Source organism: Schistocerca piceifrons, chromosome X, assembly GCF_021461385.2.
Source record: "Schistocerca piceifrons isolate TAMUIC-IGC-003096 chromosome X, iqSchPice1.1, whole genome shotgun sequence".
NCBI lineage: Eukaryota > Metazoa > Arthropoda > Insecta > Orthoptera > Acrididae > Schistocerca > Schistocerca piceifrons.
This window is the reverse complement of record NC_060149.1, coordinates 703,103,813-703,123,174: the sequence shown is the minus strand read 5'-3', so window position 1 is coordinate 703,123,174 and position 19,362 is coordinate 703,103,813. Positions and strand designations below refer to the sequence as shown.

The following is a 19,362-nucleotide window of genomic DNA, read 5'->3' as shown; positions in this document are numbered from 1 at the left end:
CGCCCATGAAACTCACATTACCAATTATGTTACCAATAGTGTCAGGGATACTAGAATCACTCTTCTGACATTCTCACAGCATTACTTTCACAGAATGCAGTCACTATATGTTATAACGTTTCGGTTGTATACCTAAGAATAGTAATGTTCAACTGGGTGACACTGCAGTCAAGTCACCCAGTCACTATTTCAGAGATTAGTATGTTTTGTGGGGTAGCATTCATATATTCCTTTCACCAAAAAATATCACATCAGGCTTCAAGATGCCTGGATTGAGGCCATTTAATAGGTTGGCATACACTGAAGAAAGTCGTAGGCCATTAGAAGTAAATGAGCAGCCAGCAGCATCTATGTCAAGCTGTGCTACACCGTTTCCTGTGGAATCTGCAGTTTTGCATGGTGCTTCACCTCCCACTCCAGGTGCAAACTTGACAGAAATATCAACTCTGCAGACTGTAGTCAAAATCTATGAGACGACATGCAAGATCAAAGCAATACAAATCTGCAGTTTACACTAGTAATCTAAACAAAGACGAATTGTAAGCAGCAATGGTGGGTAAAATGGGACCAACAATCTTGACCCAGAGCATGAAGGAATTGAAGATTTCTGCAAAAAACAAAATCGGTGATGATACCAACAGTGAATCAGAAACCCTTTCGCCAACTGCACTGGAACCTGAGGATGATGGATCCTCTGAAAATGATAATGATGATAATAAACCTTCCAAACGTTGACAGTTGATGAAGTGAGACCTGACGATTTTTTGTGGTTTATTTTGCCGCCAAGAAGACTTCAAAATATTATGTTGGCCAAGTCAGGTTTGCAGTTGCGAAAGGGGAAGTATACGTTACATATCTGCAGAAACATGGCTTAGGATTTGTGTTCCCTATTGCCCCAGATGAGTCAGTAGTGAAGATGTCATTGTGATATTATTTGCCTCCTTGCCACTGCAAAAACGCAAAATTCCAAAATTCTGCCTCAGATAGTTTGAATATAAAGCATGAAAGTAACAGTGACCGCACTACCTCCTCCCCCCCTCCCCCCCACCATCGTCTACCTAAACCAACTCTGTACGAAACTTGTAAAAAATTACTATGATGTTTGTAAAAGTCGTCTGTTGAGGTGGTACCATAAAAAAATGCCACGAATAAAGTGCAGCCCGTCTCTAACCTATGAGGAGGGTAATTTGTGATTCTCGAGTGTGCAAACTGAAAACCAGCTCAAAACTGTTTCCATTGACAGTAAAAATTGCATGACGAAGAAAAGTAGGTGTTTAGGATGACGTACTGATTGTTAGAAATTAGAAGGGAAGGGGTCAACGAATATAAGCGGATCGACTTACGACGGAGGAGAAAAGTCATTTCTTTTGAGGAACGACCTAAGCAACGACGTAAGACGAATACAAAGATAACGGAAGTGGCAGACGGCAGAGCATACGTGCATACATAAAGCTGACAATATTAGTGACTTTTATTTATTAATTACGGAGAGGACTGATAATTACTGCCTATCTCATAAACGGGTAATTCTACGAAACTAACGGTAACTGCATTTCAGTCCGTTGGCTGCACTGCCTCCTATTCTAAATGTAATCTCTGCCATACTTGTTTACCTTTGCGTTTAAATAAAAAAAAAAAAAGTTCTGGATGATTTAACGACGCTGAAGGTTGCCAAAAATATGAACCTTTGTAAGTACAGTCCTCTAGTCTTCGTATTTTTATTGATTAGTGTGCCGTGAATTGACGGGGTGTACGTGTGGACAAGTTTTACTATTAGAAAGGAGCAGTGCTTCAGAAATATTTCTGTGAAGAAGGAAATATTCAAACGGATATAATTTCATTTGTGTTGTGAGGAAACATTGTTTTTAGAATTTGCCTTTGCAAGTACATTGGCGAAGAAATGTTAGATAACGTATACAGGCCTTCGGTAATAAACAGGAAGTAGATGATCATCAGGTTTTCTAATTGTTTGAAAAGGAGAACATAAGGAGCCCTCGTTACGTTCCTGTTAATTTCGAAATTCATTCATTCTTTGCTCAGTATGCTGAAAGGTTCGCGGTCGAAGAGCACGTTTTCATACAAATGTAACTGCGTAATTCGTTTTTCCCATAAGAACTAAATTAGTTGTAGGAATTTAAAAGATCTTATGAGGTCCAAACTTTGTTCTTCAAAACGATTTTATACGTTCCCCTAATTATGAGCATATATCCAGGAAGTATTGTATGTGAAGTTTATCTTGCATGAGCTCGCATTAGCCGTGTCTAATTACATAGTCAAATTTAAAAATGGTTATTGGAACCAGGAAACGAAGAGTTTTCAGAATAAGAATTTCGTGGCGGGATGAAGACGTTACCATGGCACTAAAGTCAGAACATATTGCGTTTGTGCAGCGTATAATAATAATAATAATAATAATAATAATAATAATAATAATAATGGGAACAACGCTGGAGTGAAATGGAGGTTTCTCGTGTAACCTACAAAGTACCGTTTATTATGGCTGATAGGAAGTGCATTCATGTTGTTCAAGCACAAGAAAAAATATTTAGAGTAGTATTCTTTTAGTGACTTTGAGAGTATTTTCAGTTTTCATAACAAAACAACTTTCCAGTCTTTCAGAAATTGCTATGTACAAGGTGTAACATTCCATGCAAATAGAAGCACTGTAAATTGGTAGCGTTCTTAAAATTACTGTTTGTGATTTGTGCATTGCTGAGGTATGTACAATACAGGATGTATATAAATATTGATTGATGGATATTTTTGAAATTTGCTCTGCGAATTCAGTAGAGGGAAACAGTAATGTTTACAAGAAATAAATTTGTTTTTAATTTTATAGATGTGGAGCAAATGTCTGCCAATGTCTATCCCATTCATATGTTGTCTGGTTCCTTTGAAGCAGTTGTAATGTTGGCTACATTTAATTTCCTTGTAATGCATTTCACATATGGGATTTCAGCCACAAGGCAGTGGTGTGTATAAATCAGCTTGCCAACATGACAGATTCATCTAAGAAAGAAGCAGTGTGTGTTACACTATGCTGGTGATGTGGTCTGCGTTTCCAGAACAACACTGTGTTGATTTAAGGATGTTGTTTCAATGTAAACTTTCTTGAGGTGGTTACCAAGAGTATCCTGGAGTTACAGTGGGAGTCAGTGATACCAATTACCTGATATGGTGACACGATACAAATGCTGGAGCTTACTGCTACACATTGGACATCAAAAAATTTAAGAAGATTGGCAGTAAGTTGGTTTTTGTATGAAATTAAGGTTAACTTATAAAGGGCACCAACTGCAGTACACGTATTCTATAGTACTTTGTTGAAGTTCTTGCTTCAGTCTGTGCACTGAAGTGGTGCATTTTGTGAAATGTAGGCACTGAAAAGCAAGGGTAACATTTTTATCAGCAGCTGCTAGATATTCTTGTCTTAAGTAGTACTGGTGCCTGACTGGGAAACCCTGTGAAATGGAAAGTGATGTTACTCCTTCAGCTCACTGTGGACTCTTTCCTTCCAGCAATACACCATTCAGTCAACAGTATAACAGCTGTTCCTTAGCCAACATACGGCACCTCTTGCATAGCCTCCCTACTCACCAAATAGGCCAATAACAGAGCATGGTTATGAAATGGTGTCTCACAAAATGCTCACGATCTTGTGGCTGTGTTTTATTTGATTCCACAATATACTTTTCTGTATAAATTAGATCTGTGGAAATATGTTCAGTTTTAATTCGGTTATCACTTAAATAACATTAAATAATGCTTAACAGCTCAGTTTCCAGTTGGCACCTACTTTTTAGCCAGAGATAAATTTGATAGCTGATCTATCTCATGCATTCCATATCATCTCTGCAGCAATGTTGCAATCTACATCAATCTGGACCTGCTGACAGCAGACAAATCTCACTCCCCCTTCAACAATTTTTATACCTTGCACTTTCATTCATTACAAGATTGACAATTCCTTTATGTGCAAGGATGTGTCTACTCGGAGCCTCTCTTTTACTCAAGTTGTACTGTAAATTACTTTTCCCCCAAATTCAATTTACTACTGTCTCATTAATTGTTCGGTCTGCCCACCTAATCAGCAGCATTCTTCTGTAGAACTACATTTCATATACTTCTCTCTGAAAAAAGTGATACACTGTCATGGAGATCAACTGACTTGCATTCACAATCTACATAACCAGTGTCGATCAGTCAGTGGTCATCTTAAGACTAAAGGCACACTCTGTAATCAGTTTTTGTTGCATTGAATGCAGTGTTTCTTAGAAAAGGCGTTTCATAAACCTCTATATTTCATTGACATGGGGAATTTAATAAAACATTTGAATTTTGTGTATAACATGCTACAGAAAGAAGCTGATAGTGACAACCTTGGTGCGGGTATACTGGAATGATGTGACACATAATAAATTTGGTTGGACAACTCTATGGAGAACTGTTGAGTAAAGGCTGCTGGCAGTAAAACAAATGGGTGTTGTGTGATGTCCTTAGGTTAGTTAGGTTTAAGTAGTTCTAAGTTCTAGGGGACTGATGACCATAGATGTTGAGTCCTATAGTGCTCAGAGCCATTTGAACCAGTAAAACAAATGATTGGGTTGAGAGACAAGGGGAGGGGAAAGAAGATGGAATAATAGAAACTAAGTGGTATGGTTGAATGATTACAAGACTAAGAAATCAGAAAGGGAATATTAAAAAAAAAAAAAACCCTTGCCCAGTTGATCTACGTATACACTTAAGTTGCTCTGTGTTGTTTTTCACTTTTCTTCCTTTTTATTTTCTGTGTCCATTTTCAATCTGTGGATTCAAATCAGTTTATTAAAAAAAGTGTGTAATCACTATTGTTATAGGCCTAACTGTTAACAGGTACTGTATTTGTTTCTTTATGCTGTAATTTCCTTTTTCTGTCTTTGCCTATCCTTTACTTTTCATTGCTGTCTCTCTTCACTTTAGTATTAAACTCTCTACAGTTTCACTGGTATCGTATTTCACTTTTATTGGTTAGACCATAATTTTTGCAGTGTTTATTGAGTGTGGCTATGTCATCTGTCATACAGTTGATATTAATCACCTTTGTCTTTCTGTGATGAAATCAATTGAATGAGGAGAAACTCGTTTCCAGGTCCACACATGACAGCAGTGATGCTCATGGTGCTGGAGAAAGCAGAAACCTTTGCTTCTGTAGTTCCAAGAATGTACTATGAAGAGGCAGATTCAACAGTAAGTGCAATAATTTTTTTTTTACTCTTTTTGACACAATTATCAGCCATTTCTATCCAAGCTATTATAAAAGAAGGTAAAGATCAAAATACTTATCCTTGTTATCTCATAATGATAGGCTACAATCTAGGTTCATTAAATTGTGCACAGTTGGTAGAAGTTTCAAAATATATATGAGGGTTGTACAATAAGCAGGGACCCACATTTTTTCTCTCAGATCATATTTATTGTTAAATCAGAATTTGGTGACAATATACATCATGTCTTGTCCATGTCTAATGTTTCTACGTAGTTTCCATCACGTTTTATGGCCGTTCACCAATGTTGTGGAAGAGCATGTATTCCCTTCTGGTAAAAATCTTGTCATGTAGGTGTAGCCATGTTTTCACTGAATGACTGTCATTTTCAAAGTGTGTTCTCCATAGAGAAACTTAAAGTGGCTCAAAGAGATTGAAGTCCAAGGGTGCCATGTCTGGACTGTGGGGTGGATGAGACAATGATGTCCAATCCAATTTGGCGATGTGTTCCCAGGTTCTCAGACTTGAGTGTGGGTGTGCATTATCATGTTGGAGCAAGATTAAGGCTGGATTCTTGTGCGATAGAACACATTGGAAATGGTTCTTGAGTGCATTCAGTCTTCATGTATGCCTCTGAATTGATGGTTGACCCTCTTGGCATCACATCCATGAGAATGATGCCATCACAATCCCAGAAGACTGTCACCATGACTTTTCTGGCAGAGGGGGTTGTCTTGAATCTCTTCTTTTGTAGTGAATGAGGATGTCACTCCACGCACTGCCATTTTGTTTCCAGCACAAAGTGGTGCACCTAGCTTCCTTCCCCGATAACGATCGGTGACAGAAAGGCCTCTCCTTCAGTCACAAAACACTCCAACAATTCAGATGAGATGGCCTTTCTTTGAATCTTGCGGTCTGCTGTGAGCATTCGTGGAACCCATCGTGAGCACCTCTTTTAATATCAGTCACGATCATTGCAGATGCGCTTCCAATGTTGACTGACAACTGTAGAGCCAGTTGTTGAGTTGTGATGCACCAATTGGCATGAATAATAGCATCTGCATGATTCAGCATGTCTGCAGCAGTGACTATGACAGAATGTCCCGAGCGTGGCTGATGGTGGAGCTCTGTTTCTGCGTTTCCAGAGGCTGTAATTTTATTCACCCGTCGCTCAACTGTACTACTACTATCAACTGCAGCATCGCCATACACTGCACAAAAACATTTATGGATGTTCGCCACAGTTTCTTTTTCGGCACACAAGAATTCAATAACAGCACGCTGCTTGTAATGTGAGTCTTATGTAGACGCCATTTTGATGCTGTACCACGGCTCTGCCATCTCCCAGAACGGTTCGAAACTTCACCGGCATGTGGAAAAAACATGAAATCTGAAGCACCAACAAGGATGTTTGTCTATGTGTATTAATGACATTTTTAAAAAAATGTGGGGCTTTACTTACTGAATGACCCTCGTACATTATGTACAGTACTTCATTTGTGAACTTTTTCTTAACCACCTAAGGAGGCATTCACTATTTATCACAAGGGTCTATCAATGCATTGTGGGAACACACAGCTTATGTCTGTAATAAGTTTCCTTTTCTATACAACTTTTAATGTAATTTTTTGGTTTACAGGAGGCCAAAGGAATGACTAGAAAACTGAACTGTTCGTTGTGTCTTCAGACAGCAAGTGAACTAGCGAATATGATCCAGTGAACTCAAAGTAAGTGTAACTCTGAAGAACATTTATTGTGTCATTGCTTCAGAAAAGGGAAAAAGTTAAATAATGAACATGAAAAATGATAGAAAAATACAAAATGTTAATAGAAACTTAATTTGTGCTCCCCCATTTAAATTACAAAAGAAGACTTATCATTTAAAAAAAAAGTCGTCAGTCTCCTGACTGGTTGACTGCAGCATACCACAAATTCATCTCGTGTGCCAACTCTTCATCTCACAGTAACACGTGAAACCTTCATCCTCAATTATTTGTTGAATGTATTACAATCTCTGTCTTCCTCTCCAGTTTTTACCCTCTACAGCAACCTCTAGTACCATGCAAGTTATTCCTTGATACCTTCAAACATGCCCTATCGTCCTGTCCCTTCTTCGTGTCAGTGTTTATCATATGTTACTTTCTTCGCTGATTCTGTGGAAAACGTTGTCATTACCTTACCTATCACTTGGCATTTGAAATGTAATGTATTGTGAAATATGTGTTTTCCCACCAAAAAATCCACAGCCTTAATAATGTATAATTTATATAAAGCGCAGTAAAATTTGTACAGTAGTAGTTGTTTCTATGGGCAAGACTAACATAACAAAGGATCAGACTGTCAGTATGACACAAGCAGTATTTAGTACTTGAGCCTCATGAAGGCTTTAATGTCAGTACATATGACATGTGGAGTATAATAAAGACATTTGGTATTCCACTGCAACATACTGTGTCAAGAAAACGTGATAGTCATACTTGTTTGTTAGAATATGGTGGAATTTCACAGTGTCATTATTGATCAGGAACACAGTGTTTCAGAATCTGCGATAGTGAAGATAGAAATTGGAATAGTACACCTTCGCTGGTGTTCTCATTATTGAAAACACATTGAGCAGTCAATAAATGAAATTATATTATAATCCTGCAACATTAACTCAAGGAAAAGTTCTATATTGTGGTATGAGGAATGAATATTTAGCATTTTGTGCATTACTAAGGAAGTAAATATGCATTTTCTACTTTCATTCTTAATGACCTGGCTCTTAATAGGAAATTTAACTGTCATAAAAGCATTTTTTAAATTTTGTGTAGATGAATAGGTTTCTAAATATACTTTTCCAAGGAACTACGAATGTGGGAGAAAGAGCACAATGAGTATGGAGTTCTTTTTCTCATAAAAGTTTTCCCCACTGTGACTGATTTTGTAGTCTTCAGTGTGTGGATGACCTAGAACATTTCATTCTGAAATGCATCTTTCAGTTTTCATCATTAATTGCGTGAAACTAGTAACTTTAAGGAGAAAGTTATAATTTGAAATTTTATTTGATACTGTTGCCACATTTTTGTTGTTGAATATGATAAAAGTGTGTGTATACTGTAGAGCTTAAAATGTTAGAAGAATAGGACAATTGTCATGGACCTGTTCTTCTTTGCAAGCTTTTTGGATCTAAGGTGATTGTGAGCTATTAACTGTCTCTTGGGAACTCACAGCTTTCAATTTTTTCGACACTACATTTCGTTTTGTGATAACTTACAGATTTGTAACAAACATACTACTTCCTTCATCCTTGGGTTTTTGATCCTCTAACGTAGGACAACACTTGGCTGCATTCCTGTAAGAGTGTGTGTGTGTGTGTGTGTGTGTGTGTGTGTGTGTGTGTGTGAAAGAAATCAAACATTGTCATATTCTAGAAGCTTTTGTATCCCTAAGTCAGACATCAGAAGCATGTGAGGATAACCAGTCTTTAACTGCTTCATTCACCTCATCATCTGTTGCGAAGCAGTTGCCACTGCGAAACTCATTTAGATAGTGGAACAAATGAAAATCGCTCAGCCCAGTTGTGGACTGTACGGTTGGTGGACAGTCTGTTTCAATCCAAAAGATCTGACTAGATCTTGGCTGTGAATGGCAGAATGGAGTCTGGCATTGCCTTGCAGCAACAAAACTAGAGAAGTCAGAAGACCAAGTCACTTATACTGTATTGCGTGTTGAAGTTTAGTCTGTAAGCAGCAGCATTTATTGTTGTCCCTTGCTGCATAAACTCGGTCAACAGGGCTCATTGTGTATCTCAAAACACGATTGCCATAACCTTGCATGTTGAGGTTATCTGCTTGACATTGACGATATTGACTTTCCCGTTTACGCTCTCAGATCATATGAGAAACCCATGTCTTCTCCTATGTGACAGTGTTCCCTAAAACTTGATTATCTTCCTTTTGATATTGCTCCAAAACGTCAAGAGCACAGTCCACTCTTCGCATTTCATGTTTCCCAGTAAGCAGCCTGGGAACCCAACATGCGCACAATTTGCTAAATTGAAAGTTGTCAGCGACAGTTTGGTGCTAAGAAGTTGTTCTACCCGCATAAGGAAATTCCAGTGCTAATGTTGAAATTGTGAATCACCAGTCTTCATGTGTCTCTTCATCCACGGCTTTGATCAAGTTTTGTATAGTCACTGATGGTCGATCACACTGGGGCTATGCATCTCACTTACCTGTTGATGAATTTTCACCGCTGCAACGTTACTTCTGTCAAAAAACTGAATCGCTGACTGTATTTCAGTTCGTGGGCTGATCATTTGTCTTAAACATTCTGAAGTGACAATACAAACAGCACACCATGATGATACTAATTCAAATAACGTCGTTTAATAAGCAAAGGTGTCAGGAATCAGTGTGCATGTGTGTTTCTATGTTGGCTCAGCATTGAATTAGTTATGATGGTTCAGTCCTTACTTTCCGAATGACCCTAGATTTGAGAAATTTTAATATTGATGGAAAAATTTTTAATGGGGCTAAATTAAATTATTCCATTGTTGCGGTTTATGCTAATTTGTTTTGGAATTCAGAGATACACCTTTTGTTGTAAGATTTAGTACGTCAAGGTATTATCCTCAGGAGATGGTCGCAAAAACCATCTTGCCATCCAGATTCATTTTTCCCTGACTTAAAAGTATCATGTAAGGGAAATGCCAAAATACTTATTTTAGAAAGGAAGCTGTTAATATCCTTACTTAGTCTGAGTTTATGCTGTGCACCTGATGACCTCATTATGAAACACACATTTAACTCAGATCTTCATAGCTGTATAACGTAGTAACAATAGTTATTTCATAATGTTTTTCCATTAATGTGTAATAAAAAATTAGACATTCATCTCTTTCAAATTTACATGAAAAATCTTCTCTTAAGGTCTATGTGATGGATTTTCAAAATCCCCGTGTACACCTAGTTTCAAACCAGTAGGCTTCTCCCTTACCCAACTGGATCACAGCAAGTCCCATCTATCTGCTTAAACCATACTCTATTTCCCCACACTCCTTCTTTATTACTGTGAATTGATAATACATCTCCACAGAGCATTATACAAAATAGTCATCACCTTTTCAGAGAGTAATAAAGTGAAATAAAAGCTTTCTTCTACCTGTAGGTTGATTTGGACACTACACTGCTTTTCTAGGCATGGTATTATGGGAAGTTCTATGCCATTGCCATAACCAGTAACTGGGAACTGGCTCACCCATCTAATTACAGTGGCGTCTAAGGTTTAACAGAAAAGTTGAAGCATACTGACTCACGAGAAAATGGGTAAGACAGTGTTCTTAAATGAGAAAGTGTTAATGTTCGACAAATTGTGCTCCCGTTCACTATATTTTTCATGACACATTAAAATCTTTGGTACTGACATCTTAGTAGTCAACTCATTGTCGAACAAGCACTGGAAGCAGGAAGCTAACCAATAATATATATTCGTTGAGATGTTAGTCGGAGCAGTTTTGCTGTGCTTACAGAGAAGAATGTGTGCCTCAAACATAAATGAGTTTCATGTGGGAGATAGGTGCTGCTGTAGCTCAGTTCTAGTTTATAGTCTTATTTAGGGACTGTTTAACAAATGTGATGATGGTTTAATGCATACTACGAAAATTTTAATGAATATTAGGGTCAGTGATAAAATATAGTCTCACAGTAAAAGCAGATTTCACTTTTTCCATCACAACTGGAGGCAACTTGCTTACCACATTTCTTCTAAAGATGTCCCATAGCCGTTGTCCTGCTTGATTTCTTCTCCGTTGGTCATGAGCTCTAATACTTGTGCCATAAACAGTGCATAATAATGTGACAATTGGGCAGGTTTAAATGCTAAGTACAATAAGAATTGTAAAATAAAGGATGCCAACAAAGTTTGCTTTTATTTCTTTAACCATAAAATTAGTAAAATGATTTGTAGAGCCAGTCTCTCGTTAATGTTCATAACAAGATTCCTGCTCATTAATCACTATTTCCTGAGTACCGCAAAAGTCACAAAAATGCTTCGCATGATCTTAGAATCAACATGAGATCACACAAATATGTTTTCCAAGGCAACTTTAACCATTAATTCAGTCTTTATGCAGAGTTGCACTTCACGCACTAGTTCATGTGTTGTCACTTCAAAAACTGATTGTAGACTGCCTTGGATTAACACAACATTGCTCAAGTAGATCATCCAAGGAAATTTTTCCAAAAACTGTTCCAGCTGTTCATTAGATCAGATTTTATACCCAATTGATGTATTGCCTTGTTAGAAATCGATCCGTAGACTAGTAGTGAGTTGTCTTAGCAGTTTGGCACCTGCCATCTCAGGATGCACCTGAGATTGGTCCATCCTTTCCATCAATAAGCACAGACAGTAAGTGAAATTTGTAATTAGCATTTCCTGAAAAAATTAGTGATATTGGAATTATTATTACTAAGTTCACATTTCACGCAGCATTATCACCGTGGAACAGTAAATATAAATGGTAAATTATTTGATTCTTGCTTCCCAGTGTGGTAGGTGAATATCTACAGTCCCTGTGCTTCAGTATGATACGGTTCTTGTTCGTTCGGTCATTCTCGTGCTAAGTCACCATCAGACATGTCGCTGGATGAGTCTACTTTGTGATCCTACCTACTCGCTAGCCTACTGTAACAAAATCTTCCTGTACTGTGGATTAAAACAGTCACAAAATGTAATAAATGTAAGCAGGAATGTGGCATAAATGCCACAACTGTTCGGTTCTTTCTCATCCCAAGCTCTGTCTAGTGTGGAGGGTGATGCAAACCCAAGAACTGAAAACCAGACTTGTTTATTGTTGGTTAGCTTCTAAAGAGCAGTAAAGAAGTCTTAAAAACAGATACAGTTTTAAGAATAAGAAAGAACAATCTCTCTCTCTCTCTCTCTCTCTCTCTCTCTCTCTCTCTCTCTCTCTCTCTGCAGTGCTAAAATATAGGGTTTTCAATTACTCAGCTGTTAATACATGAAAAATATTCATTAAATATAATTGAAAAATGGAGTATGACAATGGAAATTTCAGCAGTGTGTGTGGGTGTGAACCTTGATATTCTTGTCACTCGATGAATCTTGGTTCATTTCAAATCTTTAACTAAGTACAGGTTAGTGATGGGGCTTTGGAGGCAATGTAGTAGTGACTGTATGTAAACATGGTATTATTGTTGCATGCAGATAGACTGATTTCATGCCAGATTGCCTGTAAATTTATTGTTATAGAAGACATTGGTCTCACGACTGTGTCAAAATGGTCATTCAATGCATGCACATTGGCTTCCTTAGCCATGGTTTTGCAGTGACATATAATTTTCCGTAATTGTAAATCCAGCACACAAGCTGTAATGTGATTTGTACAATGACTGTCCAAAAATGCCAGTTGGGAGATAAGCAAACTGCCATATTTTTTTTTTATTAAAAATTCGTTGTAAAATGCATCATATTTTGTACACTGAAAACTAAACTGATGCACCAATGACCACCATTAGGTTCCTTTCAGAGTATGCCGATGCAATAGGTCCATACTTAACTATCATATACAACCACTTGCTTGACGAAGGTGTACCCAAAGCCTGAAAAGTTGCACAGGTTACACCAGTATTCAAGAAAGGTAGTTAAAGTATCCACTAAATTACAGGCCCATATCATTGTCTTTATGTAGCAGTATTTTGGAACATATATTGCGTTCGAACATTATGAATTACCTAGAAGAGAATGGTCTATTGACACACAGTCAACACTATTTTAGAAAACATTATTCTCATGAAACACAAATAGCTCTTTACACTCACAGTGTTGAGTGCTATTGACAAGGATTTCAAATTGATTCTGTAATTCTAGATTTCCAGAAGACTTTTGATACTGTATCACACAACTGACTTGGAGTGAAATTGAATGTGTATGGAATATCAGATCGGTCATGTGACTGGATTTCTGTTTTTCTGTCAGAGGTCACAGTTTGTAGTAATTGACAGAAAGTCATAGAGTAAAGCAAAAGTCATTTCTGGTAGTGTTATAGGCCGTCTGCTGTTCCTTATATATGCAAACGATTTAGGAGGCAATCAGAGCAGCTGTCTTAGGTTGTTTGCAGGTGATGCTGTCGTTTGTCTAGTAAAGTCATCAGAAGATCAAAACAAATTGCAAAACAATTTACAGAAGATATCTGTAAGTGCATAAATTGGCAATTGACCCTAAATAATGAAGTGTGAGGTCATCCACATGAGTGCTAAAAAGAATCCGTTTAACTTCAGTTACACGATAAATCAGTCAAATCTAAAGGCCATAAATTCAACTGAATACCTGGGAATTACAATTGTGAACACTGTAAATTGGAAAGAACACGCAAAAAATGTTGTGGGGAAGGCATACCAAAGATGTATTATTGACAGGACTCTTAGAAAATGTAACAGATCTACTAAAGAGACTGCCTACACTACGCTTCTCCAAGCTCTTTTGGAGTACTGCTGCACTGTCTGAAATCCATAGCAGGTAGGATTAATGGAGTAAGTTCAAAGGAGGACAGCACATTTTGTATTACCACAAAATAGGGGAGAGAGGGTCAGTGACATGATAGAGGATTTGGAGTGGATACCATTAAAACAAAGGCGTTTTTCCCTGTGGCAGAATCTTCTCGTGAAATTTAAGTCACCAACTTTCTCTTCCGAATGCGAAAATATTTTGTTGATGCTGACATACATAGGGAGAAACGGTCATCGCAGTGAAATTAGGGAAACCAGAGCTCGTGCGAAAAGATGTAGGTGTTCATTTCTTTTTTTTCTGCGCACTTTAAGAGAGTGGAATAATAGAGAATTATTGTGAAGGTGGTTCAATGAACTCTGTGCCAGGGACTAAGTGTGATTTGCAGAGTATCAATGTAAATTTAGATGTTAAAAAGGGCCAGAGATAATGATGGAAAAATTTCCTGCAGTCTGTCAATTGCTCTGCTCATTTTGCTAGTATACTGGAATTCATCCATAGGCCTGAGAGGTGAGAGTGCATTCTCCACAAGTGATATTTGGAATTGGTGTCATAGTAATCTATGACATAAACCGCCTGACATTGACTATGTTAGAGATTCACTTTTTTGCAATTTAGAGCTCTGCCTGAGGGAGGTAGATTGGATTTCAGTTACAAAAATACTGTGCTTTCCCTATGTGGTGATGGACCATATCCAGGCAGAAGGTGGAGAGACAGCACCAGTCTGATAACATCCACTGTTGTGTGTAGTAACAACTACATCTGAAGGGGAAATAGGTCTGCAGACTGCTCATCCTCTACACTTACTCAACTACAAATGACAGTACCAGTTATATGGAAGAAAGTACTCATTGTCCTTTTCTGAATCAAGAAAATGGATATATAAAACTCTGTGTCTCCCATGATATTGAGCCATACAAGAGGCATTCTTGCACAAGCAACATCAGATAGCAGTATTATGGCATTTTAGAGGATGACAACTCATTGTGTTCTGATCCATTTTTGAAGACTGCTTTTTTACAGTAAAGAATAAGAATCTTTCTGGCAATTTTCTACAGTAAAATTGTCCTAGAAGGGAATGCTTTGTGTCACTTTCTTTGCAACTGCTATTAACAGTAAGACATCCAAGGTGAGAACCCCCAATAGAATGAATCTTGCTTTGGACAATTTATTTGCAGACTGCTCATTATTGACACTCACTCATCAACTACAAATGAGAGTTAAATGGATGAATGAAGTGAAGTGGGAAACAGACCTTTAATTTTTTCAAGATAAGTCAGTTTTAATTATTCAACGTTGTATTTTGTCTTCAACAAAAAATAAGATGAAATGCTTCATTTTTTAAACACATCTAGGAGCTGAGCACAGTCAACACCACCTTTTGTCTATGCCTGTTAAATACTCAGGGAAATTAATTTTGACAGATTCTTAGAAATGAATGTGTCCCCTGTTCTTCTGTAATGTAATTGTGCATCCGCATCTACGTGACTAACCTGTAATTCACAGTTAAGTGCCAGGCAGTATATTCATCAGACCACCTACACGCTTAATCTCTACCATTCCACTCTCGAACAGCACCCAGTAAAAACAAATGCAAACTCTGACTTATGATGATGATTTGGGTGTCAACAAAATATTTTCTACGTTTGGAGTAGAAAGTTGGTGATAGAAATTTCACAAGGAGATCCTACCACAACGAAAAATGTGCCTCCCTTTTTTTCCACCCAAATTTCATCATACAATATGAGCTGCCCTTCTTTAAACTTTTTCAATGCCCTAGTTTCATCCTGTATGATGAGTCCTACATGGCGGAGCAGTAATCCAGAAGAGGATGGACAAGCATAGTATTGGCAATCTTTTTAGTAGACATGTTCTACCAATAATAATAATGTATGGAAAGTTCTGGTTGAAAATTACAAATTATTTAGGAATGAAGGAGACAACTCACCATACGGCAGAAGCGCTGTGTCGTTGATAGGTACAAGAACGAAAGGTACAAATCTTGCCTAGCTTTCGGAATGCACTTAGTTTTCTAACTGCAGCACACACACACACACACACACACACACACACACACACACACACCTGGCTCCCAACATTGTGCTGTCAACAGCCAGCTCTTTACTGGCGCAGAGTGAGTGAGTGAGGGGGGGGGGGGGGGTTGAGGTGATGTTTTGCATGGAGGCTGGAGGCAGGGAGGGCATTGAGGAAGTGGCTCGTGGGAGAGTGGGGAGCAATGTTTGGGCTAGCTAGGGGTGCATTTAGTGGGGGCAGCCACCTGCACCCCCTAGCTGGCACACAGACTGATCCACATTCTCCCATGAGCCACTAGACGCTTTGTGTGTGTGTGTGTGTGTGTGTGTGTGTGTGTGTCTCTCTCTCTCTCTCTCTCTCTCTCTCTCTCTCTCTCTCTCTCTCTCTCTGTGTCACCTTGTTTGTTGTGCCAATAAATAACCGTTTGGTTCGCTTTCGCCACAATGTTATCTGTGTGATCTTTCCAATTTAAGTTGCTCGTAATTGTAATCCCTGAGTACTTAGTTGAATTCACAGACTTTAGATTTGTGTTATTCATTCTGTAACTGAAATTCAGCAGATTCCCTTTAGTACTCATTTGGATAACTTCAGACTTCTCATTGCCTGTTTTAAGAGTCAACTGCCACTTTTCGCACCACACGGGTGCCTTTCCTACACCATTTTGCATTTGGTTTCGATCATCCAATGCCTTTACAAGATGATAAATGACAGCATCATCTGCAAGCAGTCTAAAGTGGCCGCTCAGATTTGCCTACTAAGTCATTTGCATATCGTTCATTAATAGCAGGAGGTTATAAATAACACTTCCTTGGGAGCATCAGATATTACTTAAGTGTTACTGAATGACTTTCTGCCAGTTACTACTAACTGAGACCTTTCTGAGGAAGTGGTGAATCCAGTTGCACAAATGATTTGATCTGCTGTTGGCATGCAATTTGATTAGGAGTAGCTTGTGAGGAACAGTGTCGAAAGCTTTCTGGAACTCGAAAAAATTTGTATCAATTTTATGTCCCCAGTCGTTAGCACTCATTACTTTGTAAGAATAAAGAGCTAACTGTGTTTCACAAAAATGACATTTTCTGAATTTATGTTGGCCATTTGTCAATAAATACTTTTCCTCATGGTGATTCATAATGTTCAAACACAGTAGCTGTTCCAGAATCCTATTGCAAATAGACATTAGTGATATGGGTCTGTAATTAGCCAGTTACTCCCATTTCCTTTCTTGAGTATTGGTGTGAACTGTACAACTTTGCAGTCTTTATGTACGGATCTTTCAACTAACAAGTGGTTCTGTATGATTGCTAAGTTTGGTGCTAATGTATCAACATACTCTGAAAGGAACGTAATTGGTATACATTCTGGACCGGAGACCTTGCCTTTATGAAGCAGTTCAAGCTGCTTCACTACATTGAGGATATCTACGTGCAAGTTGCTCATACTGGCAGTTGCTCTTAACCTGAATTCTAGAGTATTTACTTCATCTTCTTTGGTGAAGAAATTTTGGAAGGCAGTGTTTAGTAATTCTGCTTTAGTGGCACTGTTATCCATAAAATTACCATTGCTGTTGCGTAGAGAAGGTATTGAGTGTGGATTTCCGCTAGTATATTTCACATATGACCAGAAACTCTTTGGGTTTTCTGCCAGATTTTGAGACAGTTTTAGTGGAAACTGTTTAAAGCATCTCAAATTGAAGATCATGCTAAATTTTGAGCTTCTGTAAAATCTCGCAAATCTTGGGGATTTTGCATTCTTTTAAATTTGGCATGCTTCTTTCATTGCTTCTGCAACAGTGTTCTGACCTGTTCTCTGTACCATGGGAGATCAGTATCATTTCTTATTAATTTATTTGGTGTTGATACTGTATTTGACTACGTACTACATCTGTTCTGCACTTGCATAGGCAAATTGGAAGGCGCTGAGACTGTCTCTTAGGAAGGTGCCAAGCTCATGTTTGCTTTTTTAACTATATAGATTTTGTATTTATTTCAAAAAGCTTTTGTAGAAAGCATTCTGTATGATATCGGATGACTTTTTATGCGTACCACATATATTTTGGCCATCATATCAAGGGTAGATTGAAGTCACCAGCAACTCTTATTGTATGAGTGGGGTACCTATTTGAAATGATACTCAAGTTTATTTTGAACAGTTGAACAAGTGTATTATCTCAGTTAGGTTTGGGGAGGGTGGAGGGGGGGGGGGGGGAGGGGGTCAGTGAGGAGTCAGTAAAATGAACCAAACATGTACTTCATGATAAATTTGTAATACGCCAGATGATGACTGAAACTTTATTTCAGTTAAACAGCTGTTGCTTAAAGCTGTAATGTTTGTTATTTATATTTTAAATATTCGTAATTTTTTGGTACTTAAATCTCACTTAACAATGCTAGGAATGAAATTCGTCTCTTAATATTAATTAAATGAAATGTGACTCTTAAACAGTACTTAAATTGTGTGAAAGGTTCACATACATTGCATCAGATGGTATTGTCAAAACACCAATAATTCCATAACATAGCAGCTCACCATTTTTTATGTCCAACCTGAAGGTGATGAGCGGGTGCCTCTTGGAAATATGCAATGTAGACAATGCCAAGTGATGTATTGCCATGAACCTTTCAAGCAGTTACTATGTTGGAAAAGCCTCAAGCAATGTAGTAATTACTTATATTCTGTCCAAACAATGTTAATTTGTTGCACCATTGTGCAATATTCCAAGATAAATGATTAAATCCATATTGTTCTTTCGTTTCCACTTCTGATGCTTTTTGTTAGATTTTTAAATCTTGGCTGTGATTCTGTAGGTTTGTGTTTGCTTTGCACATAGTATGATATTGAATGAAATAAGTGACACGATTGATCGTTATTTCTCCCTGATCAAAATGTTTCCCAAGCCTCTGCAATTGAATAATTGCATCAGTAGTCCATGAATTTACTCCTTAGTGTCTAACTACTTGTATAAATGACACTAAAGATCATCACAGCTAATTGGTGTTGACTGGATTAATTGTACAGTACAACTCCAACTATCTGTGTCACAAATTATCGTGATCACTTTGAGGGAAAAGAAATTCGTACTGTATGACTAAAGTTACTGGTTTTTGCAATAGTTATTCCAGTGTACAGTATAATGTACACTTAATTATCATTCTAAAAGCAATGTGCACCAAGTGTTAAAAGTAGAAAAGGGAGAAAATACTTCTCATGCTGCTAAGACACAATAAAAGTTAACATTCATCTTTAGAGTAGCAGCTCTTCTATTTTTTCCTTATTTACAGTTACAATTATTGGATACAGGCCTTCTATGCAAAAACACTTTCTTCTCTTGTTATCCAAACATGCTTCGGCACTCCTGTGCCATCATCAGTGGCTTTTGTTTATTGAAAACTTTAGAAAGTGAACATATTTCAGGTTGTAACTAATCTAACAAAGTGAGGCCTAAAGACAGTTTTGTTAGTTTTTATTCTTATTGTGAGTTTCACATTATATGGTTTTGCAGGATCATCTGTATGCTGTCCTGCACTGATAGCTTGTTATCTGCAAACCAAATGATGTGAGTGTGAACTTTATCAGCGAA

The 19,362-nt window shown here is 37.7% G+C and overlaps 1 long non-coding RNA gene across 1 annotated transcript in view; it reads left to right on the top strand.

Annotated features, from left to right (window-relative positions):
- The first annotated feature begins 1,613 nt into the window (after nt 1–1,613).
- The window catches only part of LOC124721900, a 77,283-nt gene continuing 59,534 nt past the window's right edge, over nt 1,614–19,362 (top strand). The window contains exons 1-3 of the long non-coding RNA XR_007006402.1: nt 1,614–1,689; nt 5,129–5,226; nt 6,883–6,970. This is a non-coding gene — a long non-coding RNA (uncharacterized LOC124721900). The remainder of the gene's footprint in view (nt 1,690–5,128; nt 5,227–6,882; nt 6,971–19,362) is intronic.